This window comes from Vicia villosa, unplaced genomic scaffold (assembly GCF_029867415.1).
Source record: "Vicia villosa cultivar HV-30 ecotype Madison, WI unplaced genomic scaffold, Vvil1.0 ctg.000666F_1_1, whole genome shotgun sequence".
Classification (NCBI taxonomy): Eukaryota; Viridiplantae; Streptophyta; class Magnoliopsida; order Fabales; family Fabaceae; genus Vicia; species Vicia villosa.
This window is the reverse complement of record NW_026705297.1, coordinates 290754-307301: the sequence shown is the minus strand read 5'-3', so window position 1 is coordinate 307301 and position 16548 is coordinate 290754. Positions and strand designations below refer to the sequence as shown.

The 16548-nt window shown below is 35.8% G+C and overlaps 1 long non-coding RNA gene across 1 annotated transcript; it reads left to right on the top strand.

Annotated features, from left to right (window-relative positions):
• Positions 1–10200: 10200 nt before the first annotated feature.
• LOC131630297 (uncharacterized) lies at positions 10201–11679 on the top strand. The gene is made up of 4 exons (XR_009292296.1): positions 10201–10366; positions 10535–10649; positions 11122–11437; positions 11542–11679. It is a non-coding gene; the product is annotated as an uncharacterized LOC131630297 (long non-coding RNA).
• The last annotated feature ends 4869 nt before the right edge of the window (positions 11680–16548 follow it).

Here is a 16548-nt window from a genome sequence, read left to right as displayed (position 1 = left end):
CTTTAGGTAATACTAATTTCCCTTGTTAGATTTTGGACTATAGTACAAATTGTTGACATAGAATAATCACAAAAATATTAGTAGGCTTTTATTTTAATTCTTTTGCTTGATTAAAATTCTTGTTTTTGTCATATGAAAACTCATAAAAATAGTAGTTTTTAGACTAATTTTGTACTAATACTTGAATTGCTTCCTTTATGCTTTGTATCATTTTCATGCTATTTTTTGTATAATTGTCGTGTGATTTTGTTGCTTGTTTTGGCCTTATTTTAGGCCTACTTTGACACCATTTTAATGCTCCTTTTAGGATTTAGTCACCATGTTAACATTAGACTTAGACTAGAATAACAACTATTAGAATAGAAAATAGGTCTAGTTCCCTCTCTCATTTTCTTTTCCTTTTCAACTTTTAAAATACTTAATAAAAACCTGACAAAGATCATACTGTCACACTTCTGATATATGGTGGGAAAGAAATAATTGGGGCGTAGGCCCCGATGTACGTTCTTCCCCACGTAGTAGAAAAGAAATGATTGGGGCGTAGGCCCCGATGTACGTTCTTTTCTACTAAACGGAAAAGAAATGATTGGAATGTAGATTTCGATGTATTTCTTATCCGTTATTTAGAGAAACGATTGTGGCGTAGGCCTCGATGTGCTTTCTCTAAATATGCAAAACAAAACTCTTTTTGGTATGATCTAAGTCACAAATTAAATCCCCTTAAAAATCACCAACCAAAAATACTTCAAAAAACCTAATAAATGGTCAGATTTAAAGCAAAAGTAAGGAAGTGATGCGAGACCTTGTAGTGGGTTCTCGTCATCATGGAATTACCCTAAAAGATACAAACCAATCTCTTTTTCTCCTTCTTAAGGGCAATGTCATTTCCACTCATACGCATCGTAGGTCTTCCCTTATGCAAGAGTGCGAACGTTGACTCCGCCCAACTAAAAAACACAAAAACAAACAGAAAATCGTGAGCCGAGCTACGGTAACTCTGATTCCTGAAAAGGATACGTAGGCAGCGGGGTAGGGCCCGTGCGAGTACAATTCTTTATTTTCCCTACATTCTGCATTCATTCCGCATTTAGACATAGACATAGTATACACCCTTTAGATAGAAACAAACATAGGTGGATACCATCGAGTACGATGGGCGCGAGGGGTGCTAATACCTTCCCCTTGCGTAACCGACTCCCGTACCTTGATTCTCTGGTCGCAAGACCTCGTTCTTATCCTTTGCCAGGTTGTCTGATATTCCTTTCCCTTATGGGATAAATATATTGGTGGCGACTCTGTTCATTTTTCGCGAGCGTGCGACAGCTGGAAACATAGCACCTTTGAAATAGAATAACTTATTTTATTAAAACACAGCGGAATCACTTAAGAATGTATTCAATAAAATATCTTCAGTTAACTTAACATTTTGTCCAACCAAAATGAAACAATTAAATAGCAACATCAAATATAATATAAATCGTTCCCCCCAGAATGCTACGTATCAGAGCGACAACCGACTCGAGTAACGGCAACTAAATCTCCATACTTGAATACCTGCACGTTGCCAATATAAAGGCAACGGCGAAACAAGAGAAAAGGGTGAGATATCAAATCATATAAGTGGTCATATGATAAATTGCATGCTAGGATTCAGACATATAAAATCATCACATCACAAGTATCAATAGCTACTATACACATCATACTTCTACAGTTCATTAATCTCACATACTTTTCATCACACAACAAGTCATAATCATGTAAATAGTATCATCTAATAAATTTCACATATTCGAGTAAGCACAAAATTCAATAGTATAATACTCAAAAGATTCAATACTATTATCCCAAATATATACACAATCCATCATTATCACATATTCACACGTTTAACCAATTATATATCAAAACATCACCAATTTCAATTATCACATCTCATGTACACATGACAATCACATAAATGCATATATTCAAACATCATTTAACCTCAATGTGACTCAATGCAAGACATGTGACTCTATGCATGTGGTACCCAATGTGGACCCAAAGTTCCACCGCTTCCGATTCATATAGAATCTAGCCACGCTTCAGATCCGGACAAGATCAAAGCCACCAAATGTAAACATATAGTTTACCGCTTTCCGAATTCACTCTAGAATTCAAGCCCGGCTTTTGTTTCAAAGCAAACCACCTTTGTTTCAAGGCACACCATGACATGAATGCATGTACAATGTTGACAAACATATGCAATTAAGATCATCTCTACCATCTTAATATTTAGCATATCACAATAATTCAACTCGATGAATTATCCACCAATTGTACACAACATTCACAACACATACATATCATTCACATATAAAAGGCCAATTAATCAATTACGATTCACAAAATCCAATTAACACTAGTAACCATACTATCTCATGTTAATTCTCATTTTGCCAATTATATATGAACATACACATTTAAAATCAAGCAATTAATCATTAAAATTAATGCTATCCAACTACCCACAGAGAATCAATATCAAAACAACATCATTGACATAATAATATATATTTCTCAACATACATATTCAAGTCAAAACACAATTACGGATAAATTCTCAAAATATCGTAATTTACCGACAAACCAAATAGTTGATCTAATTCCAAATTGTATTCTAATCAATTAAACACATTGAAATTAATTCAACTATTAATTTAATCAACCGATTAATAATCACACTATATTAATTTAATTCACTTCTATTTCTACTTCATTTCCAATTTTCTAGCATTCTATTGCTCAAGACCATTTTTATTAAAAGAATATCGCGCTAGCTTTCTAATGCCTCGAACGGAGACTCAAACGGAGTTACGGTTCAAAAGATATGAATTGTTAAAGTTTCAACAAAAAAACAAACACCGACATCATACACTAACAACTCTAAACATGTCAAAATTACGCTAAACAAATAAAAGTATGACTCTTAATAATCCAAAACAACTCTGACAACTTATTGTCAACTCTAACAACTCTATTGACAACTCTATTGATAATTCTATTAAATTATTATAATTTATTTATAAAGAATATTTGAATCAAACACAATTTCGGTCGATTAATAAAATATCACAATTTCAACAAAATAACACCACCACGTTAATCTACTAATTAAACTTAGCTACCACGCGAATTTTCATCAAATTTCGGACAACTAATTATACCGCTTAATTCGACTATTTCGATCAAACGGGACATTTTAGAATAGTTAGATTGTATAATTCCTACTGTTTCTAATATATATGTCATCTCATTTCATTATCTATATTTCATTTCTTAATCTAATTATTAACCATTTCATAATATATGTTTCCATTACATATGCATATATATTTAGGCAACTGTGTGAAACATGAGTAAATAATAGAACATAGTTTGAAATAGAAGTAGACAATGTCACAGCACGATGAAATAGGAAAATGGAAAATGAGCATGAATGGGTGCCTCTCGGCAATAGGTTCATTGCCCACACGTATGCCGGCTGTCCTAGCTTTGCCGACTGTCATGGCATCTCCAGCTTCCAACACTCACAGAACCCACATAAAGCATCAAGTATATTTACAGGGTAATCGCAAACAGATACACACATAGAATCAACATAAGACATTATTTATTTACACGAATAGTAACAAACAACAACAACATCATGTTATTAACACAAACAGCAACGATTAACACAAGCAAGAGTAATAATTTAAATCTCTAATCCCCAACATACAAGATTTCATAAGCCCCATTATAGGAAGAGAACCCCACCCTTACCTTATCAATGGAAGCAACTTAATGAGTCTCCAATTGCATCTCTAAGCTTGTTCCTCTTGGCTTGCCTCATTCTCTTCAAACTTTGTTCTCTCCAAAATGACAAACTAAACTTCTCATTCTCTAAAACCCTAATTTATCAATTGCAATTGGGCTTAGTCTTTCACTTCCTTTTTATTATTCTTCACAATTTAATTAGGCCCAATAAGAGATATAACTCAAATAATTAATTATATCACTTATAATAATAATTCCTTCAATATAATAATTCCGACTTATAAATAATATTATTCTTAATATTATTTTCCGACTATCCGACTTCAATTTATATAATTCCAAATACGCCCTAAATAACACCGATAATCCAAATTCGACTAAATCAAATATTTAAATCCTTCAATAATTTAATTAACCAATTTAATTAAATTTGGGGTGTTACAGTTTTGACATAAAAAACCATCCGAACCGCAAGAGAAAAAGTGTGCGGTTCGATTTAGTTCGGTTGGATTTTAGAAATAAAGTCGAACCAAACTAAACAAATGCGGTTTGGATTGGTTTGGTTGATTCGTTTTTTTTTTTTAAAATATTAAGTCATACATACACATATAAATGACAATATAACTTTGTATTTAGTCATTTATGCGTTATCAAATAGTAACAAAACTAATCATATTTAGACAATAACTTTTTATTTAATATACAAAAATAAGATTAGATAAAAGTGGAATAAAAAATATAAAATAGTAGCATAAAACAATATAAAATACATTATAATGAAATAGAAAAAAAAGAAGAGTGAAATATTAGAGAAGATGAAAAAGGAAGAGCAACAGAGATGAGAGATTAGAGAATAAGAGGAGCATTAAAAACGTAATTGGAAGAGAGAACAATAGAATAAAAATAATAAGATGAAAAAGAAAGAGTGTAAGATATGAGAGATTAGAGAAGAAGAGGTGATATGTACTTGAAAAAGAAGATGAAAAGAAGACGTGATACCGCTAAGCGAGATTTGAGAAGACTTAAATTAAAACCTTAAGTGTGAGGTAGGGTAAATCATTCGTAATTGTAAGGTTAAGGCAATAAGTCCGAGTTTGGGTTAGATGCGAGTTAAGTGAATGTCGGTTATAGTGTAACACGGTTTGGTTCGATTTGGTTTGTAAATTACAAACCGCAAACCGAACCGAACCGTGCGGTTTTGTTAAAAAATGGCCCAAACACATTCGAACCAAATGCGGTTTTTTGCGGTTTCGGTTTAGTTCTGTTCGGTTTTGCGGTTTTGTATTGGGCCGATTTGGTTTTGAACACCCCTAAGCAAGAGAAGACTGGATTTCAGGTAAATCTTTATCCATTGCATTACACGCATTATGCATGAATTTTCTGCAAAAAAAAGTTATTTTGCTTCCGTAGGTATATCTACGGAACGTGTTGAAGATGAACACGTTTTGGAGGTGCATCTACGGAAGGTTTCTGTGTTGTTTCTTTACAGCAGTCTTGTAATTTTGTTATTTCTATTATTGGTTACGAATAGGTATGGTGCACCCTGATAATATCTCAAGATAATTAGTTCCTTCAGTCGATGTTTCACCGAAGGTTGAAGGGGTAGTCATAAAGGCGGTCGATGTCGGCGATGACTTTAATAACAAGCAAGAGTTTGATGATCGGGAAAGCATGCTCACATGGACTCGTAGGAATGCAACTAACCTTGGTTTTGGTGCGGTAATAGGAAGATCGGATAATGGTACGACAAGAAGAAACGCTTTCTTAACAATGTTGTACGAAAGAAGCGGGAAATACCATCCTCCTCTAAGGAAATTTAAAAGAGACGACACGGGTACTAGAAAATGCGAGTTTCCATTTAAAATCTGTGGTTACACGGTGGCTAGAAAAAAGTGGAGATTTAGTGTTATTTGTGGTTTGCATAACCATGACATGTGCGGAAAATTACAAGGACATCCTAGTGTATGTCGGCTCAAATCGCAAGAGAAGACATGTATTAATGACATGTCCTTGAATCTTGTCCAATCGAAAAATATACTTGCCACATTAAAACGGAAGGAACCCGACAACGTATCAAATATAAGACACCTGTATAACATCTGGTACCACAATAATAAGGCAATTAGGGGAGATAGAAGTGAGATGCAACAACTATTGAAGAGGTTGGATGATAACAAATACGTGTCGCGGTACAGAACATGTGACGATGGGGTTACGGTTCGAGATATTTTTTGAACCTTCATCTGGATTCGATAAAGTTGTTCAATACTTTCCCGATAGTGCTCCTTGATTCTACCTACAAGACCAATAAGTATTGACTTTCGTTATTTGAGATGGTAGGTGTTACATCTACCGAGAATACATACGTCGTTGGCTTTGCTTTTTTGGAGTGTGAAAAAGAGGATAAGTTTAGGTGAACATTGGAGGTGTGTCGGTCACTTTTGAAGGAACAAATCGAGATGCCCAAGGAGATTGTTACGGACCGCGATACTTCTTTGATGAATGCGGTGGCAAAGGTATTTCCTTCTTCTAATACATTACTTTGTCAATATCACATAACATATAATGTGAGAAGTAAGGTTAAACCTGCGATCGGGAAGAAACAAGAAGAGATCGAAGGTAGAAAATTGGTGAAGCCCAGTGTGATTGTTGAACAAATAATGGATGCATGGACTCGTATTGATAATTCTTCGACAAAAGAATTATACGTCGATTCCGTCTTTCAATTTCAGAAAGTGTGTGAAAAGTATCCGGATTTATTGAAATATGTTGAAAGCACCAGTCTTGATAAGGTGAAGGAGAAGTTTGTGTGTGCGTGGACTGATAATGTCTGACACCTTAGGAATACAACCACCAGTAGAGTTGAATAGGCACATGCTAGTTTGAAAATTTGGTTGGCTAATAGCAAGGGTGACTTGTGTCGAGATTTGGACACCGTAAATATCATGATCAAAAACCAACATAATGAGATACAAACCACATTTAGTCGGAGCATTACAGTGTTGGAACATCGATTTAGGGACAACATTTTTTATTCTCAATTGATCGGCAATGTGTCTCAGACCGGGATAAGCTATATTTTTCACGAGGCCAGACTAGGTGAAACTGTCGGTTCCGATAGTGTAAAGTGTGTTTGCACTATTACTAGAGCATATGGTCTCCTGTGTGCATGTGTTATTGATAAAAAAGCGAGATTAGGTGAGCCAATAAGAATGGACGAAGTAATCCCTCATTGTAAAAGACTTAGTTTTGATGATGATGGTTGTGTCGAAGGAGAAAAATCGAATATCTCTATTACTTCCGAATTGAAAGCGATACAAGAGAGGTTTTCGAAGGCCGATGACAACATGAAAATCCACATCAAAGAACAATTGCGGAAGATTGGATATCCCGAAACAATCAACATGAAATTGCCGTCTCAACCGGTTAAGACAAAGGGTGCTACGAAGAAATTGAAGCCTACACCGATTGACAACTCGACTACATGGTCTCCTTCTAATAGTGAGCATGTCGATAAACTTTTTCCCGAATCACCGACTCCTAAATCTCAAAAATCTAAAAAAAGTTTAAACAAAGATGCTCGCATAAGCAAACCACCTCTGACACCTATTCCACTAAAAATTCCAATCATCGAAGAGGTTCATATTCCATTGAAAATTCCATTCATCGAAGAGATGCCAGTTTTTATGCACCCTTACATCGAGCGGATTGTAGATGTTACGGGGGACGGTAATTGCGGTTACCGAGCCGTCATGGAGTTGCTTGGTAATGGAGAACGTAGCCACACGGTTGTCCATCATTAATCCAAGAGTTGAAGACGCGTAAATAAGTGTGCACACGATTATATGGAGAGGAAGCTAAATTTGAAGTGGTTAACGAAGCTCTTGTGCCTTGGACGGGCCCTTACGCACCGGTGTCGAAATGGATGAAATTCCCGGAAATGGGACATCTTATTGTATGTGCCTATGATATGGTGTGCATTGACTTGACGCGTTATGGTTTTTTGGAAACCTTTTTCCCACTCTACACCACATCACCTACAAATTCAAATGCTCGCATCATGTGTATTAGATGTCTTTCAAAAACGAATCACTTTGTGCAACTTTATTTGAAACCCGTATGCCCCTTACCGCCTACGTCACAAGAATAGGCGCTTCATAATACCCAAGATGCCGAGACGTGGCCAGATCTTTTTGTTGATAGGATGCACGAATTAGAAAGACTGAACAACATCGAGAAGGAAGCGGATAAGGAAGAGTCAAAATTGGAACCACCAATAGATTTTGGTGGCGACAATTATTTTGATGTATTTTCTAGTTTCAAAGTGTAATGTATGCACTCTATAACATTTTGATGTAATCAATTTTTGTCAAGTATTAGTTTATGTGTATATGTGTTTTTCTTTCTACTGCTAGTGCTATATTATTCTGGTCTGTTAAAAAAATAACAAGGAAACTTCTGTAGAAAATTATGGGTTTTTCCGTAGGTACATCTAATTTTGAAAATTATGGGTTTTTTCCGTAGGTACATCTACGGAAGCAAAATATCTAAGATCCTTCTGTGGATATACCTACGGAATGTTCTTTGACAGAGAATGTGTGGTCCATATTCACCAAGGTTTTCTATAAAGTTGGGGTTTCTAGTGTGTTGTATTACACACAAACACAAAAATTTCTCTATATATTCGTGTTCATGGCATCCCCTAGGCCATCATCATGGATGCGATCATCATCTAAGCGACCCGCTCCTGAACAAATTATTTTCAAAAGGGATGTGCATGTTGTTTTCTCTCCTCTCAAACCCCCAATGCAGATGAAATTTTGGCACATCAATTCCTTGGACTAACTAAAAAAGGTCTTTTATGTCTTGGTTAGTAAGGGAGTACAAACTTGGAGAAGACGTCAAAAGGATTCAAAGACTTAGAACAAAGACCTTACTTGAGACCGAAAAAATGGAACGTTGGTGGGATGAAGTGGAAAACGACATTGATGTCATTCAAATAATGCATGGATCAAATGAAATTGTTTTGACTATTGTAATTTCTAAGATGTAATATTTAATTTTCTGGAGGAATGATCAATGTAAGATTTTAATCAATGAATGTTGCTTTTCTCGTTACAAATGTTGTTTTTCTGGTTTACTGGTTATGGTTTTATTCTATAGATGTACCTACGGCGTGTTCCATATGTGCATCTCGGAACATTTTCATGCAAATGTAAAAAAAAGGTGTTTCCGAAGTGTTTACTCAAAATTTTGGTAAACAACCGCTAGTTTCTTATTAAAGTATACTTCGCAGGATCAACTAGTAAATCCCAGAACTCATTATGCTATATCGTGTTTTTAATATTATTTGACTTGTGTTTAATGCATAAAAGGAAATATTGAAAAGACCAAAGCATAGAAATTTAAGGAATTGACAAGAAATAGAAGTCAACAGGGAATGAAAGTACTAAAAGCAATAAAGATTTGTTAAAAGAGAAAGGAATCTATTGCATAATTAAAGTGGTACGCATACGTACATTTTCAGAAAGTAACACTCGTTTCTCACTTTTTTGCACAGAGATTTAGAGTATTCTTTTGTAGTGTAAAAATGCGGACCCCAAAACCTACAAACAACACTACTTATATAGATTTCTAAGAAAAATAAATGTCCTAATGGTCGACTAAGCATCCGTCAACACGTGTCTCGACCATGCAGTCTTCGTCTAGGAAGCTTCCATGTGTCCTATGAAAACTTTTTGATCTTATCGATTTCATTTCGACTTCGACTGTCCCTTCTGGCTAGAAAATAGGCGAACATTCCCAACTTCTAAGCATATCATTGGTACAGCCTTACCTTCGACCACATATGCTATCTGAGGTTGAAAGCTTCTTTGAATTAAAAAGGTTCTCCAACTTCCCTCTCTTCAGATGAACATACTTTCAACATTATCCTAAAATCGAAATTCTAGGGTAACACGAAGGTACATCTATGGAAACAAATAGGTATTATTGGAAGCACACATAGTGCCTAAGAGAACTAAGGGGTGTAGTAAGAGTTTTCCAAAGTTATATATCATGGCCTTAATGAAATAAATAATGAACTTAATATATGACTTCTAAAGAAAAATCGTATAAACATGTAAGAAATTAATTACCTTGCAGAGGGGAAATAATAGAATTAATAATATATATGATATTTTATAAAAAAAAAATATTTAAGAAAAAAATCCAAATACATAAATTATGATCGATGCATATCTATCATATAAGAAAAGTCTGCTTTTTCTCATCATATAGGCTGCCACATCAACATCTCTCACCCCAATTTTCCACATCAGCTTCCTCAAATTTATGCTCTTCCTCCATTATAATAAGGCAGTTACATATGCTCACTACAGTTACACGTTGGCTTATCAATTTTATGTCCATTCACGTTCCAACTTCTGATGTTCTCTTTTTGATGTTCTCTCTATCTCAAAGAGCAAAGGCCGCACCTCCTTCTGCTACGACCCCAATCCTTCTACTCCGGTAGGAGCTTAATCGCATCAACCAACTCTGGTCCAACAATTTCCTTTCAATTTCGGTAGTAAAAATTCTCCATAATTTATCTCCTCTTTTCAATTTCTTCTTCGTTCTTCTTCACCCTAATCAGTGGGAGTTCTTTAACCATTGAAGTTTGAATGATGTCAATGTTGGAGATATCTATGGATGGTTTTGAAACTGACGTGGTTACTTAATATATGTGAGTTAGGTTTGATGCAGGGCTTTGATTCTGAATTTAGACACCAGTTATCTTGATGTATATGGCTACTGAGATGATGTGACGGTGATTGAATCTGAATGGAACCGTCCCTATTTCGAATAAGGTCTGAACTGAGTGTATGTGTTTATGAGTTTTATATGAGTTTTTCCTTTGGAATGTCTCTGTTGTATATGTTTTTTTGGCTTTTGATGTGTGAAACTGTTTGAATGCGAGGCTGCTAGGGATTAGAAGATAGTTTGGTTTTTTCGTACATGATGGTATGGTTGCAAGTTAGTAAATCGAACTAAAACTTTGAATTTTCTAGGATTCGGTTGAAATACTTGACATAGCGTATCTAAGATAGTATGGACAGCCCTTTAGGATGTTGGGTGAAAACTTCCATGAGTCGCTTGATATGTTTTGTATGGTATATAGGCTGACTGTTAGTGGATTTAAATGAAGTGCAAGAGTATGATGTTTGTGTGGACCGAGATAGATACGATGCAAGCTGCGGTTCTGATTTGGTTTTTTTGTTCTGCTGCAAATTTTGGCACTATGATGCAGGGTGGGACTGACACAGATTGGTTTATGTGCAGGTTGAAGAAGTGTGGTTAATTAGCTGTTGTTAGGACAATTAGTTGAATGTTAGACTGATTCAATTAGCAAGTGGTGAATTTTTCAGCTTATTGTGATGAAAGGTGTGATGGTTGTTTCAGAATAACTAACCTTAGTAAGTGTTCACGTTGTCAAGTTGTATACTCTTTCGAGGCATCAAGAAGGAACTCCTTGAAGCCTTCCCCGCCCACTAAAGATGCAAACCATAGACATGGGCAAGGGAGCAGTAAAATTGGTCCTTTAAGTAGTCGGATGAATGTTCTGCACTTAAGTTCTGCTAACTGAATGCTTAACATGGTAATTTTCTATTTTGAATTGTTTGTATGATGCATTGAGTATTATTGTCTATATATGGCCCACTCATATCATTGACCACTATTTATGTTGTGTTATGTTTCTAGGTGTGAATGTGATAGAGATGCCCTGCATACAAACATGGAGCCTGCATATTTATGGGGTATTTTTGTCCATGGAGATGTTACAAATATGCTACAAGATTGAAAATTTCTTAGCTTCTCTTTTGAGGCTAATTTATTGTTAGAGGTAATTTTACTGTTGAGGATTTCATTGGTAACGTGTTTATTGGATGGGTCATTGGATATTGACCTTTAAATCATAAGTTATAGTAAGTAATGTTGTTTTTATTTTTTCACAGGATTCTATAATTGCCATGTCTACAGCTGCAAAGGCTCTTCCCCCCTCTATCTATCTGAGGAGATTTCGGTGTTCTTTATACTGCTGCTGCTACATATGTGTAGCGGGGAAAATCTGATATCGAAGCCATGGGATTGACTCGAATCAATATTTCGTTTGAAATCGCCACCGCGCTGTATTTTTCCAAAGGAAAAGGGAAAAGAACGAAAAACCCAAAGTTTTGTTTTTAAAACAAGAAAGAGAACTCAGGTTCGGGTGTTGATTATACAAGGGGAAGGTTTTAAGCACCCCTCATATCTGTGGTACTCCACAGGAACCTTTTTGAAAATCTGTGTCGTGTGTGCTAAAAAAGGGTTTGTTTTATTTTTAAAATAAGCTCGGCAAAGCGTTAAGCTTTGTGCCTACATACCTCCTCGGTGCAATGGAGAAGTCAGAGCTAATGTAGTTCCTCTTAAAGGGAAAAACGTTTTAAAAACGAATAAACACATTATCGTCGTCGGAGAGAAATACTCAGCCATTGATCTTGAGCATGAGAACAAATGAGTTCTTTGCATCGCAAATGAAAGAAGGGCTCCAACTCGGATAAAATCGACGAGTATGCCACTAGCTCTCTCACGCGGAAAAGATCTCATTATATCAATCAATTTCAAAATCGTGGGGTATAACCACTCGTTTCGACAATTAACAGTGTCTAAACTTTGAAGAAAAAAGGCCAATAAGGGCAAAAGATGTTTTTAAGGAAAAAGGTTTGAAAAGGTTTGCAAACATAAGAAGGTTTTTGAAAAAGGGAGAAGATTTTGAAAATTTAAGAATGGGAGGAGATGAAGAGGCTATCCTATTGCGTAAAATAAAAGCTAAGGAAAAGAACGGTCTAACCGAAATAAGAAGCCAACACTTGACATTGTGAGTCAAGGTAGATTTCCCATCCTTTGGAATATCAATACTAAACCATCACATTACCACTTGGGGATCCAGATGAACTTATTATCTTAGCACCACTTTGCATTAAGCACATTAAAATTCTGACAAAAATCGGGCAGAGTAACGGCTGTTTTCGGGTAAAATCCTTATCTCAATGCCTTGGAATTAACCATCAAGGGCTTTCAAGGAAATACCTGCATACACAAACAGACAACAATCCAATGCCAGACAGACAGAACAATCACAGAGTAATAACAGAATGAGGGTCCAGAGGTCCTAAGTCCATAAGTCCGAATCTCCAAAATGCTCAGGATAATAACCAATAGTCCGAAAGAGCCTTAGGTGTTTTTTAGATTTTGGTTGATTATTAGTGTTTTAGCATAAAAGTAAAGTATGGTCCAAGTGGACAAAGAGAAAATAGCGGAAACATAAACATATGTCCAAATGGACAAAGAGAAAATAGCAGAATATAAACGTCCAAATGGACAAAGGAAAAATAGCGGAATGTAAATATGATGGAATGATAAAATAAAGCGATAAAGCGAGAAATATAAAGAGCAATATAATAAAGTGCGGAAATTAAAGTCAATTGTTAGATGTTAAAGATAACCATCTTGAAACTTGTCAAGTATGTTATCAAAGTTAGTAGTAAAGATCGATGGTGAGTGAAGGATGTACTCGGATTTAAATTCAATAGAAATTTATCAGAAGCTTGATAAAATCATAGCGACTACACGATAAACCTCCATAAGTCTTAAATCAACCGCATACAATTCTCTTCCATATTTGATCTTTTTTGATTCGGGACACGAAATATTGCGCTATGTTAAGCAGATCGCCAAGTGATTTATGTAGAAATCACCCTACAACGAGGCCGGTCAAAACTTTATGTGCTAATGCATGCGAGAGAAATGATATGTAGATCATTCTCCGAAAGCAATACCGCACGAAAAGAAAATAGGTAACGATCTAGTCTTTACTAAGAATCCATAAGAATTCTCAAAGTGTTAAGACTTTCATCGATCAAAAGAAAAAAAGGAGAAGAAGAAGATAAAATGCATAAAGTAAAATCAACTCACACTATCATTAATATCATTCATCTAATATTATGGATTTGGTCCTTTCAAACCTATCAACCTCCTAGATCCAATGATATTAATGAAGTAGAGGAAGAAGAATAAAATTCGCAAAAGATAATCAACTCACACTATCATTAATATCATTCATCTAATATTATGGATTAGGTCATTTCAAACCTATCAACATCCTAGATCCAATGATATTAATGAAGTGGAGGAAGAAGGAAGCCAAAACAAGCATAAAAAAGGCAAAAAACCACATTCTGCCAGCAGGAAATCGATTTCATGCAGGGGGAAATCGATTTCCATAGTGCAGTTTTCAAAAAAACAGGTTACGTTCAGCAGGAAATCGATTTCAGCCTTAAGGAAATCGATTTCCTCAGTGTAAATTTCAGCAAAAATAGCATTTAAAGGCATGAAACTTGATTTGAACAAATATACAAACACCTTATGATCACACATCAACTTGAGCACGAAATTTCCATCACAAAACCAGCAAATATCATCAATATAGCATCAAAGATGCATTGAACACAAGCAACAAAGATCTACATCTTAGAATTTAGGAATTTACCAATTCTTGAATGAAATGTTGAAGTAGCTTTAAGAACAAGCACAAAGTGTGTAGATCTTTCAAATTTGGAGATGAACAACCAAAGAAAAGAGAGAAATGTAGGAGGTTTAGTTCAAAATTAGCAAGATTCAATGTGAATCTCACTATTCTTATGAAAATGAACTTTGGGTGAGGGTTTTGGAAAGGGTGAGAAATGAATTTGCAAGCAATTTTTTGGCTCTCCAAGCTTGAGAAATGAGAGAGTAGTGGCCTCTATTTATAGGATGAGAGCAAGAGTAGTGGCAATTTGGTCATTTGCTCTTGGTTAATTAACTTGTGTTTACTTGGTGATTAAAGTGGCATTTAAATGGTAAAAAATGGTAAAATGAGGTTAAAATGGAATTAATGAAGGGAATTATTTTGGGGAGGTGGAAAATTGGTAAAATGACAAAGATGGTCAAAGAAAATAGGTGTCAAAATCAAATCAAGCTTCCCTCTCTATTTTTTTGAATTTCGCCTTAAGGAAATCGATTTCCCCAGGAGTGAAATCGATTTCACTCTGTTCCAGAAGAGAATTTAGCGCAAAATACACTAGGGAAATCGATTTACCCAGGAGGGAAATCGATTTCATGCTGTCCAGAATGTGATTTTGTTGAAAATTGCTGTAGGGAAATCGATTTACCCAAGAAGGAAATCGATTTCATTAGTCTAAAATGTGGAAAATGCCTTGCTTATTGCATGTCTTGGCTTGATACCTACAAAACAAAAGCCTACAAAGAAACAAAGCAATATTTTTGGTATTTGGGTTAGTACAATATGCATACAAGATAAACAATCATTGGTGCTTGATGGTCCCTCTTATTGATGAGGTGAGTGCAACACCACAAACAAAACTTCTAAGTGAAGCTCTTGATTAATGATTGGGATATGAATGATATATGATCTTAGGGTCAAAAATTGGGGTATGACAGATGCCCCTATTTAAGTTTCTTCGATCCGGAGGTACGATGATTGCAAATCTTCGTTTCGACGAGATTGAAGAGACTTAAATATATAAAACACACAATTTTTGATCCTAAGATGCAATGCAAAGGTTTAATGAATGCATATGATAATGATGAAACATAGCAACACTGGGGATGCAAAGGAAATCCACTGGGAACACAAAATGTCTTTGTGGGAAGAATTCCACTGGGGAAGATAAGAATCTGTTGGAGAGACGAAACTCTGCTGAGGAAAGGAACTTCACTGAGGAAAGCATTTCGCACCAGAAATGTCAAAGCATCATCTTTCACTAGGGATGAGAAAAAGGGACATTCTCTTTCACTGGGGATGAGAAAATATGCATCCTCTTTCACTGGGGAATCAGAATACCTATTCTTCGTTAACAGAGAACACACCATCGTTCCACTGATGATATGAATAGAAATGCATCGACGTACCACTGACGATGAAGATATAACAAAATACACCCACGTTCCACTGAAGGTGAACTACCAACGTCCCACTGGAGGTAGAAAGAGATGTATTGCCGTACCACTAACGATAACACATACCAACGTTCCACTGAAGGTATTGAAGAGAAATACATCGACGTACCACTGACGATGTAGATAACAAAATACACCAACGTTCCACTGAAGGTATTGAAGAGAAATACATCGACGTACCACTGACGATGAAAGAGATGTACCGCCGTACCACTGACGATAACACATACCAACGTTCCACTGAAGGTATTGAAGAAAAATACATCGACGTACCACTGACGATGAAGATACCAAAATACACCAACGTTCCACTGAAGGTGAACTACCAACGTCCCACTGGAGGTAGCAAGAGATGTATCGCCGTACCACTAACGATAACACATACCAACGTTCCACTGAAGGTATTGAAGAAAAATACATCGACGTACCACTGACGATGAAGATAACAAAATACACCAACGTTCCACTGAAGGTATAAAGAGATATACCACCGTACCACTGGTGATATAAAAAGAAATAATTCATCGACGTACCACTGACGATGAAAGAGATGCCTCTTCGTATCACTGATGGTGAAGAGCAATCAATAATATTTTTTCAAAGTTTGGAGGATGCAAACACGAATGCATAATCTCAATATTCATCATCCAGCAACCAAAATTCAATCCATGACAAAATGGAAAGAAGCTGCCCAAAAAGACTGGACCAAGT